Here is a 17,811-nt window from a genome sequence, read left to right on the forward strand (position 1 = left end):
CCCTGTTATTACCTGTAACTATTTTATTTGGGTATTTATATATTCCTTATCTTCCTCATTCCTAGAATGTGATACTGTAAGGGGAGGGATTAGGTAAATTGTGTTTAGTGTTCCTGTTGTATACTTTATCTCTTGTACAGTGCCCAATATAGTATCTACCCAATAAATATTGATTGATTGATTGATTGATTGATTTTTTGACTCCTCTGAGTTTAGAAAGGAGATCTAGGCGTTTCACTTAATTATCAATGATAAATATTCACAGATTTCACTAGCTACGTGGCTTTTTCATAGAAAGCCATGAATGGGAAGATTCCTGTAAGTCATTCACTTTTTAAATAACCCTCACTCCTTCTGTTTTAAATTCCTTCTCTATATTCTAAATTGATCCCTCCTCTCTCAACCCAGTATATGAAAAACAGCTGGCTGTGTCTCTTTGTACCTTTCTGTCATTCAAAGACCATCATAAGGCCAACCCTTTTTCTTCTTTCCAAACTAAATAATTCTGCCATTTAAAAAAAAATTCTACCATTTTTAACACTTACTGAAGCTCTGTATGCCTATTCTTGAAATCTTTCTCTGGACTCTGCATCCTTTTCCAGTAGAACTTTTTGTCATGTGCTAATGTTCTGTATCTGTGATGTCCAGTACAGCAACCCCTAGCCATATGTGTGTAATGAGTACTTGAAATGTGAGGAACTAAGGGACTTAATTTTAAAATTGTATTTAATGTTATTTATTTACTTATTTTTAATATTTATTTATTTCTGAGAGAGAGAGACGGAGACAGAGACAGAGTATGAATGGGGACACAGAATCTGAAGCAGGCTCCAGGCTCTGAGCTGTCAGCACAGAACCAGACATGGGGCTTGAACTCATGAGCCACGATATCATGACCTGAGCGAAAGTTGGACGCTTAACCGACTGAGCCACCCAGGTGCCCCAAATTATATTTAATTTTAATTAAAATAAAATTTAAATATCCACATGTGGTGGGACGCCTGGGTGGCTCAGTCGATTAAGCATCCGACTCTTGACTTCCCTAGTTCGTGAGTTTGAGCCCCATGTCTGGCTCTGTGCTGACAGTGTGAAGCCTGCTTGGAATTCTCTCTCTCTCTCTCTCTCTCTCTCTCTCTCTCCCTCTGCCCTTCACCTGCTCGCTCACTCTCTCTCTCTCAAAATAAATAAACAGACCTAAAAAATTTAAAAAATTAAAGTAAATATCCACATGTGGTTAGTGGCTACTGAAATCACACTATTCTTTTGGAAGCTGTGGAATATTCCGTATACTCTGAGGCATAAGCATATTTTACTTACCAGTGGTGACCCATATTAAATATGAAATAGGATATTATTTTTAAAGTTTCTGGGGAACAATGTTCCAACACATTTTTTACAGCAAATGTTGAAGTTAGATTGTCTTAAACTTGACTTTAATTATAAAATTGATGTTAGAACATTAATTAGCTGTATAAAAATCTTTTTGTTTATGGAAGAAGCTGACATTAAGAATCTTTATTTCTGCATTGTAAAAACTTCTGTGATGTTCTTCATATATGGCTTGATATCTTCGTATATGTACTTGATATCTTCTTGATGAAATGAAATATATATATAACTATTTGGTTTTCCTAGTTTTTTAAAGTAAATGCCATTCGGACTAGATTTTCCTCAGATACCATTTAATGATGCTATGTTTAAACTTCTTAACACTAATGAAATCCCTTGATGCTATACTTGTTTTTGATTTCAAGGTGAAGGATGTGTATTAATTAGAGACAACTGGAGGCATTTAAAAGTCAACCTCACATATCTGGGTCATGGTTCGGTCATAATATCCCATGTGCTTTCTGATTGAAGCACTTCTTCATTAAACAAGTAAGCAAGATTTATTACAGATTTAGTTCTCAAACACATTTTCCTGTTTCCAAATATTTCATTTCTGATTTGGGATATTAAAATGAGTGCTACCTTTGTTTTGTTTTGTTTTTTTAAATGCTAAATGTCTTGATTTAAGAAATGAGTGTCTATATTTGCTAGCTTATTTAATTGAGCTCCACATAATACTCAGGTTCCAAAACTCATTTATGCTGAGTAAATTGGATATAAAATATAAAACCAATGCCTTTTACATTGAAATGTTAGGACTAGTCCTAGTCACAAAGCGTGCTTGTACATTTCTGTACCACTTCTAATACCTAAGCTTTATTTAGGACAGGGATTTAAAAAAAATTAAGGGCAGTAAAAGCCTTCCAGATGTCATCTGTGTTATATCTCCCCTAAATAGGAAGCAGAACATATGGTTTATGAAATAAAGGGAATAGTGGACCATCATAATTTTAGGATTCCTTGAATATACCATCCCAAAGCCTCTTTTATTTTCCTTTTCCCCTCTTCATGGAATTAGCAATCTCTGACTCAATATGGCAAAAGTATAACTTTTAAAGAAAATTAGTAGTAAAGTAGATAGTGCTTCAATAGCATTGAAATATCATTTAAATTCATTACCCAAGCTCATTACCCAATGGTAATAAACTAGGGGTAACACGTTTTACAACCATGTCTCTTTCAATCTCTCTCTCTGACACATGCATACACACATGTGTGCAATAAAGATACCAGCTTTAGCAAAAGTCACTTCTCTCATACAGGATCTAATCCCCTTTGTTAGTATGAAGACGGGAGTAAAACCTCGGTAAAATAAACATGCCCTGTTGTTTTTCTAGAGTAGGAGTCTTCATATAAGTAGGATATCCCCCACCCTAGTACAGAAGGTGGTATTGCTCAATATACATATGAATGTATGTACATATATGTACATATGTATATATGTATATGTATATATGTGTGTGTATATATATATATATATTTTTTTTTTTTTCATTTGGGAGTTGAGAATTTACAAATATCAGCATCCTTTGCATGTGCTAATACATGGTCATTTTTTTTACCTCGCTAATCCACACACACATACGCGCTGATACACACACATGCATGCACACACACATAACATCTTCATCCATAAAGTTTTCTCTTGCTGTAGTTCTTAATTTTTTGACTCATAGAATTCTCATATGGATCTTTCTTTGTATATATATCTTGTGTTTTCACATCTTTCCTGAAGTCTGACCAGGCACCTCTCTTCTGGAATTTGAGAGGGCTTTCAAGGGTTTCACTACGTCTGGTACACTCAACAAAGGTTTATTGAGCTGAAATTTTGTATCTCCTAAATAAGTCAAAATAGTGCATTTTCCTCTAGACAATTTTAAATTTAAAATGCCTTAAGAGAAGAATCTGAAAGATATTTTTTCTTTATTTGGCAAATTTTATTCTACAATATTTAGCTTCCATATTGTTAGTCTCAAATGTATCCTTAAGTGCAGAAAAAATTAAGACCCAGTAGTATATTTACATTTTATTAAGCAGAAACAGGTGTTAAATGTTTCCATCTTAGGAATAGAAATAATATAGGCATTATCTAGTAAAAACTAATGCAGTATTTAAATCACTCTGAAGAGATTTATCTGTTTCCTAAAATTTAGGGTGATTTTAAGTCTTTTTAGTCTTGCCAAAAGTTTGCTGACTTATTCATCTTTTCAAAGAAACAACTTTTGGCTTCGTTGAAGCTCTCTATTCCATTTTTTTCTTTCTATGTCATGATATTCTCTTCAAAATGGTATTATGTCATTTCTTTTACTTTATGGTTACTATGATTTTCTTCTGATTTTTTATTTTTATTTTTTAAGTTTATTTATCCATTTTGAGAGAGGGAGAGTGAACGAGAACAAGCGGGGAGGGCCAGAGAGACAGGGTGATAAAGAATCCCAGGGAAGCTCCAAACCCAGCTTGGAGCCCAACTTGGGGCTAGATCTCACAACTGAGAGATCATGACCTGAGCTGATACTGAGTCGGATGCTTATCCAAATGAGCCACTCTGGCACCCCTTCTCTGATTTTCTAAAGTGAAATTTTAATTGATTAATCTTCAGATTATTTTGCCTCATTTCCTTTTTATCCCTTTTTTCACAAATTAAAGTGAAAAAAAAAAACCATGATTAGCAAAATGGAAACAAATGCAAAATACTTGTTACATGAGTTTGGGAAGAAGAGAAGATAAATAAAATATAAACAAACACAATGTGTAATTGAAAGCATAAATCTAAACAGTCCAATGATGAGACATAGGCACAAGCAAATGTAGATGAATCTCTACAAACACACAATTAGCAAAACAAACAAAAACTCAAACACCAAACGAACCTTCAAAGAAACAAAATTTAAAAGAGCCTCAAATTTTTATTCCACAATAGTAAATGCCAGAGGACAACAAATAAAACATCTTCAGGAATTTGAAAATCTATTTGTTTTAAAATCAGAAGAAAAAAACTATTTTAAATGGAATGTGAATGTAACAAAGAATGATAACAACGAGCAGAATGAATAGTAGAAATAGCCAAGGTGTAGTGAAACAAAATAAACTCTTCTACTAATTTAGGATGGAGATAATAAGACCTAAACTATACATAATTAGCAAATATAGGAAGGGAAAAAAAAGCTTGAGAGTCACTGAATATCATGAACTAGTGTCATAGGGCATAATAGAGTTAGTATAAATCCTAAATTATGAATCATTTAGCTCAGCCTCAGCATACCATATGGTAAATGGGACAATTACACCAAACTCATTATGTGAGATAATACTATTATTTCCTGCATATCTATTTCTTCTCTCTATCTCACATGAGATAATATGTGGGAGGAAGCAATGTGAACTTCCGAGCTATATTCTAATATCAGGTATTATTCATGATTGCCTTTTTTTTTAAGTAGGCTCCAGACCTACTGTGGAGCCCAAAGCCAGACTTGAACTCACGACCCTGAGATCAAGACCTGAGCTAAGATCAAAAGTGGGACACTTGACTGACTGAACCACCCAGGCACCTGTTATTCATGATTGCTTTTATTACTAAAGGTGAACAAAGAGGATTTGGCAACTCCTTTTATCTAGAAAGTAAGGAAAAGGAAACTCAAAAATTATTTCAGGATCCTAGGTCTAAATTCTGGAGCAAAAGCACTATTTCAAAAAAAGACTGGGCTTATCATTTATCTTCTTTTTGAATTCAGCTATATGTTCAAGGCATTAATAATAAAAATGTAGATATATGAAAAAGTGGCAGAATTAAAGGAGCAAAACAATTCCCTATTCTACAGATGTGTTAACATGAAGAGCATTTTGTGCTGGAACATTTTAGTGGAGGTAGAAATGCTGAAGTTAAGTAAGCAACTATAAATGTAAATGTGGAACTTGAAAGACAACTTGGATTTGCTATTACACTGCCATTGAATTTTTAAAGTTCATCATTATTTAAAGATTTAATCTACTTCCTCACTTTTTAGGTACAAAGTTTAGGTAAAACATCAGATTTAGAGATAAAAAAAGATGCTTAATAAATGAATGAAACAAGATGAATAAAATATAGCTCCTCATTAGTTTAAGTCTTGAAGTTAGATTTTTTGTTGTTGTAGTTTGTTTTTGGGACACAGTGCAAAGTAAAAATGGAAAATCAGGATCCGATATTGGGCAAACTTGATTAGGCGGTCCATTAAAATAATATCAAGGAAAATAAAATGAAGCAGTTGTAGCGGCTGGAGTATAAGCAAAGCATTATAAGAGACAAGATGAGGCAGTTGCCAACGGATGCTCAATAAAACCAATAATAGGAGAAAAGTCAAGGGGAAAGAGAATATTAAATTTAAAAAAAACCCTAATTTTGGAACAAGGAAATCATTGGCAACCCTAGAGAGAACAAACAGAATATTAAATAAAAAAAACTATTTAATTTTGGATCAAGGAAACCATTGGCAACCTTAGAGAGAACAATTTCAGAAGAGCAGTGTTGATGGAAGCCAGTTGGCAGATAGTTAAGGCAGTGGGAGAGTGGAGAGGAAACAAAAGCATCAATCCTTGAAGAGATATGGATAATTTTTCAAGTTGGTATTCTCAAGGCCCTGCCACAGACCCTAGCATTAGTGTGGGAATACGAAAAGTATTTTGAGGTAAATTGAAGAGTGTGAGAGTTCAAGATGATATTTAAAAGTTAGGAAAGCAGAAAAAAGATGAGGTAACACAATGGGTTAGGGCCACAGAAATGGTACGAGTCATTGTTGACATAGACCTGGGATCTTGAGCCAGTTGTTGATAGATCGGAGTATTGTTGCATAAGGAGGCTCGACGATTGAGGCTAAAGATGATACAAAGACCAAAGTGTCCAGCAAGCATCTGGACAACAGGTGGGGATTCCCCCAAGGTCGTATTACGCTAGTCTTCTCCAGCTAGTAAATTCCTTATACCCTTTCGTCTGCACTAAAGCCAATCCCTAGGCAGGAACAAAGAAGATGTGGAGACACAGAGATAACAGATGATACATCTTGGGAAATTGAATTCAAAGAGAGAAAAAGAGAAGCTGAAACAAAATTTGTAGTTAGTAGAAGAACATTTGGGCTAGGATGGGGGTTATAATTGGTACTGAGATCTAAAGAAAATCAGAGAGAAATGGAAAGAAAATATAAGATGAATGAGAACTCTCTTCTTCCCAGAGCTAAAGAGGAAGAACAAGAAGAAAGGTATAAGAGAAAAGCTGTCAAGTTGATGATGAGGAAAAATACTGAATTCATATCAGAAAACTTAAATCTCCTCAAGTAACAACATATTGGGCCATCTGACGACAAGACATGTCAAAAGAAAGTGACAAAATTGAAGATATCAGAACAGAGTTGTTCCTATAGAAGAATCATAAAGTAAACAGCAAAACAAAAAAATAATAAATAAATAAATATTTTCCCACCATTTAAAAAAATGGGCCAGGAGCTGTTTTGTATTATGCATCATGTATCATAACAAGTGGGCGAAGAAAGCAGTGAGAATGATCCAAGAATGGGATAGTAAAACACATGGCTTTTGAGTTAGCCATGTCAAATTAAGTCATAATAGCTGAATGACCTCTTGCCTTCATCTGACTTGTTCTTAAATAGCCAGGATTTAAGGTTTTCCCATTAGTGTCTATGTGCATCACTGCCAGTTAAACTTCCTATATGTGGTTTATTTATGAGATAGAGACTTCCAAATATGAAAGCATTGCTATTCCGGGAGTTCTCGACAAACAAACTTTTCAAAAAAGAATAGCCTGGATTAGCAAAATATTCCTGGCCATCCATGTGATGAAATACAATGTATAGCTTTAGATCTTTATTTCAAAAAAATCTCTACCTAACATGTTTTACATAGAAGTTCATCCATGACGTCCTAATTTTAATTTAAAAAGTCTGTGTTATTTTAAATTTTATTTCGAATTTTCAACTTGCTATTCCAAGTTTCTGTGTTTTTTTTCCCCCTTCACTGATACCAGATTTCTTCCAATAAATTCTTGCTTTATTAGTTCCTGCATAACTGTTATGCAGGAATTGACACTATTTTGTTATCATGCTTCTTCCATCCTTTAGTTTTTGGAATTTAATAGTTTGGTGTTTTTTTTAAAAAATTACAGATTCAATAATATTCACACCTCAGTGCTAGGTGTGGGAGATCAACAGGGCATAAAAATACACAGAGTTCCAGATCACGTGGATCTGTCTAGTAGGAAAGACAGATGGTAATAGCCTAATAATACAGTCCTATTTTCATTGAGTAATTAAAGGCAAGTAATATAATAATTTTCCTCTTTGATCTCCTAAAAAGATGATAAGGAGAACACAGAAACTGTTAACTACAATGGGTAATCATATCACATAATATACACAATATACAATATCTAAAACTATATATATATGAATACCTACAATATGGTTAGTAATTATATATAAATGATATATAACTGTGTTAACTTTATATGTATGCTTATTATAAGATAGATAATTTTACATTATAGCTATGTATATGTATTATATATCTGATATAATAGATAAAATAATGTTATATACATATACATATAGGTATGTGCATTATTTATGTGGACATATATGACATTAATTTAGTCTAAATTATGAAATTTATTAGCATCTTTAGATTTATCTGTATATAAATATTTCTGGTGCGAACATCCATTTTCTACCTTTTACCCAAACTGAAATATTTAGTGTCCAAATCTCAACAATAGTTTGACCCTAATCAGGCTATTCTTCTCCAACATCTCGAGGCTTTACCTCCTGTTGCTTTTATTGTTATTATCCACCTAAACTACCGCCCTTACTGTCATTTATTTCAGAACCTGCTGCTTTAGCATACATTCCCTACATTCAGAAGATGCCCTGCACATTTTCACCCAGAGACATCAACACCAACATGTCACTCTTGTGTGTAGACACGTAAGTAAATGTAAATGTTAACAGGCCCACCTGTTCCAAACCACCTCATATCTTTGGCAACTTTTCTTTTATTATATACTCTCACACCTTCCTGCCTTTTCTTTTTCAATTCTTTTACAATGTTGGCACTTAATGATACTATTCTTCTTAAACTGTTGGCTTTACTTTACCTCTCTCTCTTTCATACTCTTTTCAGTTTTTAAGAATGTTGGTTTTAGGTGATAGTTGTTATCTTGAAAGAGTCAACTTCTCTGAATCCCAGATTCCTCAGCCTGTAAAAGGTGGATAGAGATATCTGGTTTGGAGAATACTGTGAGAATTAAATTGAATAATGTGTGTATGCACTCAGGACAATGTTCAACATTATGGTTATGGTGACTATCTAGATTTAATATTTCAATGTAGAGCTTCTTCTAGACTTCCAAACAGTGTCTCTCCTTCTCTCTTCACTGTTCCACATAACTACCTAAAGCAGCTAAGTCCTCTTTGTATGACCTGACTTGTCTTTTGTCCTTTACTTTTTAAATGTTTAGCTTTTTCTTTCTAAGATGTTGACCTGAATAAATATTGCCACAACAACATACCATCCTGGACCTGATTATTTTCTTCTTGGGCATAATTAGTATTTCCTTAATTTATTGACTTAGCACCTGGACCAATTATCTTCTTTTGTTAAAGTAAGAGCTAATCAAGGCGAGAAATAGGAGTTCATTCTCTATTCAGGCCAGTTGGGGTTGCACTGAAAACACATTTCTTTCATGGTCACAGATGTGCCCCCAGCCCTGACCATCTGCTTAGCAAATGAGCAGAAGCGCCAGGGTAAGCCACCCTGGACCATATTATACAGACTAGTCCCAGCACTAAGCATTCTGGCCCACTAATCGCTGCATCATCATATTTAAAGACTAGAGCACAGTTGAGCAGATGTCTTGGGTGTGATCCAGGAACAGTACCAATGGAGGGGTGAGGCAAATAAAAGCCTAGACAAAGTGGCATCCAACAGGGAACCTGAATATACTGATATAGATGTGCCTTTTATCACAAATTATTTTAAAAGACTAGGCAATTTTTATCTTTAATGATTCTTCAGAGGTTCCAGTAGGAAAGACAGATAGTCTTTCTGTAAGAGGTTCAAGTGAACATCTATTTGAAATTTTTATCCTAAGCCAATTTTATGTGGTAATAACTTAAAGTGTTGCATATAATTTTGGCAACACTTTAAGTTTCAAAATGGTGTGCTCTTGGTTGCTATGTCATGACTTGTCTGATCTGGAAGATTTTTCACTAAAATTTTCACTGAATTAAAGAATTTGAATTATAGCCATGAAAGGGGGACTTTGGCAAGCAGTGGAAGGGATCTCCAACCTCTCGATGCCTTCTGAATTCTAATTAGGCAAATATAAAGTGGTTCTGTGTCAGAGCAAGTTTCCCAAAAGACAAAGCTGCCGCATTAAATCAAAAAGCACAAACGTCAGCACAACTCTGAGACACTGGAGTTTCCAATAAGAAAAAACTCATTAAATGAATGGTGCTTTTCACCATGTTCTGTTTTTAGTCCCTGTCAGTGAAAATTATGAGAATCTGTTTTTTCAAAGGGAGAAAACAGAGGTGTTCACAGATGAATAGCGAATGTATATTTGACACTTTATCTTCCAGGGACAGTTTGATCAAGTTACTAGTTTATTATCTTTGAAGTACTAATGAGATTTTCCTTACAGAGGAAAGTATTTTTTGTTCATAAGAATAAATAAATGCTTCATTTATCAAAGTTTTTTTTTTAATTACATATATAGTACCTACTACTTTTGGCACTCAACAATTAAGTCAATGGTCAGTGAGCTTATGGAAGTGGCATTCCAAGTCATTAATTCACTATAATTTCAGATTTCTTGAGCCAGAGATATTCTTTAATGATTAGGAGATCTATTTATATAATGTCAATATCATTGTAGACAAGCAATAATGATTTAAAAAATTGTTTATGACAGTTTTTTTTAATTAAAATAGAATAAAGTCAGCCCACATGAATTTTGATTTTACTTTTCTTTGTAAAAGTTGCTGGAGAAAAATCACCCCTTGCGGGAGTCGTTACGAGTCATATTTCTCTGTTCTGTTTTTCCTGGGTTAGCTGCTGGGAGCAGAGGCTTTCAAGAGGGACCATAATGCTGTGTTTTCTGGAAGCAGTGAGTGTTTTATTTCGTCTTTGCATCCTCTGTGCCTGATACACAGGAGGTATTTAGTGATGGTTGTTCAAGAAATAAATCTACTTTGGAGGTATTCTTTTCAGGTATGGTTGTAGTAAGGTACTATTGTATTGAATTATATTTTTCTCCCATTTCACTGTGGCCTTGCTTATCTTTGCAACCCCACCTCCATGAAGATATGAGTGAGACCATCAATCGTGCCTTTATTTTATCAAACACCATTAACTCAACCCAATGTCTGACCAAATACTAAAGCTCATGGATATGCTCTTAATTAGAAATACAGAATAATAATAATAACAGTAACAATAATAACAATATTACTATTAATAATAAAGGAACAGAAAAACAAACCATAACTCTCAAATGTCTAGTATGTATGAAAATTCCAAATGTTAATAAAGTATTCATGAAAATGGATATATTAATTTTTTGTAATCAAGACAGCTAAGTAAAGAAATTTTTTCATGGGTTTAGCCCCAATATTTAGAAAAGCTGTAATCCTTAAAAATCTTAAGGGCATTATGAATTTGTCAGCTGCATTTTTCTACTTTCTATCTCAATGTTTAAAATTATTTTTATATTTATAGTACTTCAAAGAGAATTTAAAAGGTTCTTTTATCCTTTTATATTATATATAAACTTTGTACCATACCTCAGATCCTATGGGCAATGAAGATGTTATAAATATGTATATGGGTTTATAAAATTTCCTGATTGCTGTCTCTGTATGTAATACAGTACCTAGCACATAAGTGTCTAATGAATCTTTTATAGTAGAACTAAACTGAGAAGCTCTATGTCTGAAAATAGAATTGAAGGAAAATTGAAGTGGTGGAAATACTTATTCATGGACTATAATATGTAAATGAGGGCCACAGTCCATAAACCCTTGCAGTAAAGTATGATCCACAGGTGAAAAAGGACAGACAAGAATAATTTCATTAGTAGGACTATCTCATTTCCAACTGAGATGAGGGAAATAATGTATCAAGTTAGCCACATCTTGCTTCAGAAGTAAAGGGAAGTTGAAATAAGAAAAGCCCATTTTTGTTTGGGAGATAAAAGAAAGTGAATCAATTTGTGAATTCTAGAGGACTACATGAGTTAAACATTGCTATACTCTAAAATACTCTGGTAAAATGTTTGACTTTGAATTCTTCCATATGCTGAGGGATGATGTGTTGCTTATTCTTAATAGTTTGATTTGTGTCATGAATGCTGTCTCAGGCATGACTCACTGATAAAATGAAATTAGAGGAAAGTAAGATTTCCAGCTTCAATGAAACCATCTCTCAGGATCTACAGGTAGGTCAAGGAAGTTTCCAAATCAATATAAGATTTGACTGTGTAATTTTTTTTATGTTCAGTCTTTCTATTATTGATATTTTCAGGAGAAAATTATTTAAATGAAACACTATGTTGGCTTTCTGTAATACATTTGAGTCTAGTATATAAATCAGGGAAACCCTTGATTCTTTCCAGAGATTCTTGATTAAATAAATTGATAAATGTGGTCATCCTGCTTAATTTAAGGTTAATATTTTAAGGCACAGGAAAAAGGTAAGGAAATCTTAGTTTAACAGAATATCAAAAGAAACTATTATCTATCTCAAAAAGATACCCATATTCCCATGTTCATTGCAACATTACAACAGCCATGGTATGAAAACAACTTAAGTGCCCATCAGTGGATGAATGGATCAAAACTACAAAGCATTATTCAATCTTAAAAAAGAAGGAAATTCTATCATTTGAGATTCCTGGATTAGCCTAGAGGGTAAAATTTTAAGAAAAATAAACTAGACAGAGAAAGACCGATATATGCATGGTATCACTTATATGCAAAAGCTTAAACAAAAAAAGAAAAAGAAAAAGTTGCTCATAGAAACAAAAAATCGAAAAGTGTTTGCCAGGGGCTGGGAAGTGGGAGAAATAGGGAGAAGCTGGCAAAAGGTGGTTTGCAGCCTCAAGAAGTTCTCCAGGCAAAATTTGAAAATGGCTCTCACACACAAAAGGCAAGGAGAGATCAAAGAGGCAGAACTCTTTGAATTGTTAGGTGGCAGGTTTAAAGAGTAAAGGAACTCATATATACCTGAGTCTTGTCTTGGGTGACCTCAGGATAAGATCTCTGCACCTACCTGCCAGAATCTTCCTCTATATAGAGGCTTTAGTTGGATTCAATCACATGTATTGCCCAGGTAGTCTCAACACATTTGCTCTCTGAAGGCTACGTTCTTGACATGGCTTCCACCATAGAAACCGTGAGAAGAATGTCCATTTCAAGGACAGAAGAGTTGCCTGCCTCTAGTTCTTGAGTCAACCAGTTAAAACATGCTCTTGATCACCTCCTCCGACAATAGGGTACAAACTTTGTTATAAGATGAATAAGATGGCGATCCAATTTATAACATGGAGACTATAGTTGCTAACACTATGTTGTATAATTGAAATTTCCTAAGTGTAGAAATTAAGTATTCTCTCTCTTTCACACACACACACACAAAGTAAATACGTGAGGTGATGGGTATGTGAGCTAACTCCAAGGGGCAATATATTTTCACAATGTGTGTGTGTCTCAAATAATCACATTGCACGCTTTAAATATGTTACAATTTTATTTGTCAATTATACATCAATAAAGCTAAAAAGAATTGAGTCCCAGGATCTATTCGGTAAACCTTAGAACCATTACACTCAGTGACAAACAAAGCAATTACAAAGGAAGAACCAACAAATGGAAACGAGATTTTTTTTCAAACTTTACATGGTAATTAAGTAGTTCTTATACATTAGTATGAATGAGGAGTCTGTTTCCTTGGGGCTATATTGGACGACATGTTTTCAGAAGCATTCATTTAAAAAGTCACTATAATGGGGTGGCTAGGTGGCTTAGTCAGTTTAGCACCTGACCCTTGATTTTGGCTCAGGTCATGATCCCAGGGTTGTGGGATTGAGCCCCGTGTCGGCTCCGTGCTGAGCATGGAGCCTGCTTAAGATTGTCTCTCTCTCCCCTTGCCCCTCTTGCCCACATGCTGTCTCTCTCTTTAATAAAAAGTCATGAAATTGAAATGATCCTTATTTCTGAGCCCTCCTTTTATCTCATGGTCTCTTAGCAGTAACAGAATTAAAATTAGTGTGTAACGTTGTTTTTTCCAGTGGAGATGATTGTTCAAAAGGTTAGAGAAGTTAATGGGCTGTTCCAGGTTGAGTTTCTCTTGGATCAGCCAAGTTTGCTCTAAATTAAGTATTCACAGTCTCAGTCTCCATCTAGAGACACAAGATCCCAGTCATAACAGTCTTACAATAATAACATTAAAGCTAAACATAAAATTATAATATAATAGATAATAAATAACGATTACAGTCAAATGATCTGCTTCATTTAACCCTCCTATTAATCATATGAGATTTTGACACCCGTTTTGCATTTGAGCAAATCGAGGATTAGAGAGTTTACATGAACTGCCAGATGGTATAGAGCCAGAACCAGATTTGAACTAAGTTTGTAAAATCCAAAATCCATGTCATTAATCCGTATGCTAGTGTTTCCCCTACTTAAAATGTGTGTGGGTATATTTTCATGTGTTTTGAGAATTCTATTTGAGTGAATACGTATGGCTGCCATTAATTCAACATTTTCTAATGAAAGAAGCAACAATTGGCCCATATTGTAGTAAAGTGAATTATTTTGCATTCACTATTTTCCAAAATACTTATTGATCAAAATATCCTGGTCATTCTGTGAAGCACTGAGGATAAAGGAGAAATTAAGCACACAATAATACCTTCCTTGTGGAGTGTGCATTTTGGTAAGTAAGGGAAGACAGACAACAAATAGTAAGTTTTTAAAATGCACGGAATGGAAAATGATTGTAAGTGATGGAAAAAAAAAAAACAAATCAGGGCGTAGGAAGGAGATGCATGAGGTTATGGGGTTACAATTTAAAAAGGATGCTTCATAAGAAGATGATATTTAATCCAAGAACTGATGTGAGTAAACAGAACAAAGTGAGCCTTGTGATCGTCTGGGGAAAGAGCCATGCAGGCAGAGGCCATGTAAGGAGGAGAGCCTGAGCTGCTGGGGACCTGCTGTGTTCAAGGAATAGCAAGGAAGTCAATGTGCTGAGGGCACAACAGGCAGGGTGAAAGCAGTGGGACAGATTGGGTGGGGATTTGGAGGCTGTCATAGGAGTTAGTTTCATTCTGAGTGGATCAGAGCCACTGAATACATACATACACGCATACACACATACATTGTGTGTGGTGTCCGAGGACAAGGTTTGGAGAGGATATATTACATTTGTATTTATTTGTAGCCCATATTTATTTATTTTTATTACATGTTTTTATATATAAAGTATATAGCTTTAGTACCATATAAAGTGCAAGCCATTAATATAATTCCTTTCTCCAGATAAATGGTAAACTTGATTGTAATTCTTTTCAATGAAAACATACATTTTTAAAAAATGACCATTATTTATTCATGGTCACTTTATTAGATATTCCATTAAATTATTTATGATTTTTACCACAATGATATGTTCAGTATTTCCCTTGGTATATAAGGTGAACTATTTTATTTATTTATTTAAAAAATTTTTAAATGTTTATTTATTTTTGAGAGAGACAGAGTGCGAGTGGGGGAGGAGCAGAGAGAGAGGGAGACACAGAATCTGAAGCAGGCTCCAGGCTCTGAGCTGTCAGCACAGAGCCCCATGCAGGGCTCAAACCCACGAACCCCCTGAGATCATGACCGGAGCCGAAGTCAGAGGCTTAACCGGCTGAGCCACCCAGGCGCCTCAAAAGTGAACTATTTTAGATTTCATAATTCTAAAGTATGTTTTCAGTCCTCAGTCTGGGAAATTACATGGGAGTCCATTTCTCCCCAACAACCTTCTTCCTATTTAGGTCCTAATTAGGGACTTCCCTAAGTCCCTATTTAAAGTTTTCTATTTGCATATTGAAGACAGTATAGATTGAGGACTTTGAAACAATTTCAACTTCAGTTCTCTGTCTCTGCATTCTCTGTATTTCATGGACTGCTTGAGGCTGATTTTGTGTGAAAGACTCCCAACTGTTATTACTTTGTTGGAGAAAGCAAGAGGAAAAAAGAATGTCTTAAATTAATTTTTTAGACCATACTTAGTCCAGATTTTCTTTCCTTTCATATCCTCTCTGCTTTTTGGTATTATTGAGGTTCTTTAAATAAGGCCTTGAGCTACTCTTTGCTAGTGATTCAATACCAAGACTTTTTGTTAAAGGATTTTATTTTGGTTCAAGGAAAAGAAAACTACGAAACTGGTAATTCTCTTTTGAAATATCGTATCAGTGAAAACCAACAAATGCCAGTTTTCAACATTAATAAAAGTTCAAGTAAGAAAACAAAATTTGCATAGATAACTTTTTATCTGAAGCATTTCAGCTTTAAGTTAGCATGCTTTTAGGTAAAACTACATTTTATTTTCAATGCTTTCATATTTAATTTCATTAAAATGGAATGATTTTAATATCTATTTCCTTCAAATTAAATATTAATTCCAAATCCCCATTCTGTGTATATATATATGGTTTTTTTTCAAAATATGTCCCTATTCAACACAATTGCATGTTTTTATTTTGAATATTTCCTATTAAAAAAATCAAACTAGCACATGTACTCATTTATAACTCATTTTACATTGCTTCATTTGTCTTGTTTTCTGAGCAGAGCTATGGCAAAAGCATGGGGTCATTCTCCACTCACATGCTTTGTACATGTGAACAGCTTTTTTTTTTTTTTTTTTTTTTTTTAATATAGCAGAAATGTGTGGTCAGTGTTTTGGCCCTTCAGGCACTCATCAGGCACGATGGTTCACAGAAGTGAACTGGGTACCAAGAATTTAAAGTGCCTTGAAATCATTAGATGATTAGCTTTCCCTTGAGTTCTTTGTCACCCTGAACAGATTTTCTGAAGGATCTGTTACAGTCTTCTTCCCCTGGTACTGATCAAGGAAAACAAAAATAGAAACATCATTGAGTACAATGTTGATCTGGAGACTCGGCATTGTTTCAAAAGAGAATGCTAGGAAACTGCTACAAAGTACAAACATTTATCCAAGCGTAATGGACAATGCCAATTGTTTTGCCTTGAAATCCAGAGCTTTTCAAAAGCCATTTCTCAAGTGCACTTGGGCCTTAAATAGTAAACCCACTTTTTCATGTGAAAAAAATGCGGAAGGTATCTCTCAATCATGCTTATACTGGTCTTATGAAGCAAATAAAACTGCATGTGAATAAAGGTTGATTTAATGTTTGTAACAGTGAGAGTCTATTTTCAATATAAAAAATGACCGGGCTCATGCAGCCAGTCAAAACTAGAAATGGGATCAACTCTCATTGAAAAAAAAAATCATGAATATAATGTGGATATTTATCATTTATTGCAGTATTCTGTGAACATATGCTACGCCGATTACTGGGTGTAAAATATGAAGAGACATTTTAAGTAAAAATGGATAAAGTAGGTGCATTTATCTTTCTCTTTGAATATAATTGAGATGCTTGAATGCACAGAAAACACAGACCAACCACTTCCCTTGATGTTAAGCATATTTGGATTTTTGGGGCCTGAATAATAATAAACTTCTATAGTAATACCATGAAAAGGGATCTTTTTCCCTCATTTGTAAAGCTCGTGTTCAAGCAAGAGTATCAATATTTTTTTTCCATAAGTGGTCCATTTTAAAAAAAGTAGTCCTCATATCAATGCCACTTTCAATACAGCTTCTTCTCAGTATTAGCCTTATGAACAAGAAACATGTCCTTCAACCACTCCAATCTTAAAAAAAAAACACAAATACACTTTGGTGGTCCAATAAATGAGAATGTGCTGCTGTGATCTGTTTCTTAGGATGGAATAGTGAGGGTTGGCAGTTATTAACAAGTATTGTCATCTCCACAGATGCTACAGGTCACAGAGGCTCCTCCAGAGAAGGGCTTTATACCGGCCCTCTGTAACATTTAAATATTTAAAATTTCATATTGCAATAAAAAGCTTATTTCTAAATGAAGTCCATGATCATTCTGGATATAAAGCCTAATGACACTGGCTCAGTCTTCAGGAAGGAGTGAGAATAAATGGGTCCATACAGAATATGAGTCTCATAGGTTTTAGTCAGAAAATGTTTTTGTAATGATTGTGGTTGTGGCTGTAATTATTCCCATTTTTGTCGAGCCTTCACTTATGTGGCGGCTCCAAAAAT

The 17,811-nt window shown here is 34.4% G+C and overlaps 1 long non-coding RNA gene across 8 annotated transcripts in view; it reads left to right on the plus strand.

The window, feature by feature from the left end:
• LOC132693982 (uncharacterized) overlaps window positions 1-17,811 on the plus strand; it is a 283,679-nt gene that overhangs the window by 218,991 nt on the left and 46,877 nt on the right. For 5 of the 8 annotated variants that reach the window (XR_013556549.2, XR_009617093.3, XR_009617089.3 and 2 more), the window contains 4 exons: window positions 8,261-8,360; window positions 10,489-10,543; window positions 11,766-11,872; window positions 16,996-17,214. This is a non-coding gene — a long non-coding RNA (uncharacterized LOC132693982). Of the gene's footprint in view, window positions 1-8,260; window positions 8,361-10,488; window positions 10,648-11,765; window positions 11,873-16,995; window positions 17,215-17,811 lie in introns of those variants that run through there. The other 3 variants (XR_014137883.1, XR_009617091.3, XR_009617092.2) reach the window with 3 other exon arrangements.

Source organism: Panthera onca, chromosome B4 (genome assembly GCF_046562875.1).
Source record: "Panthera onca isolate mPanOnc1 chromosome B4, mPanOnc1 haplotype 2, whole genome shotgun sequence".
Classification (NCBI taxonomy): Eukaryota; Metazoa; Chordata; class Mammalia; order Carnivora; family Felidae; genus Panthera; species Panthera onca.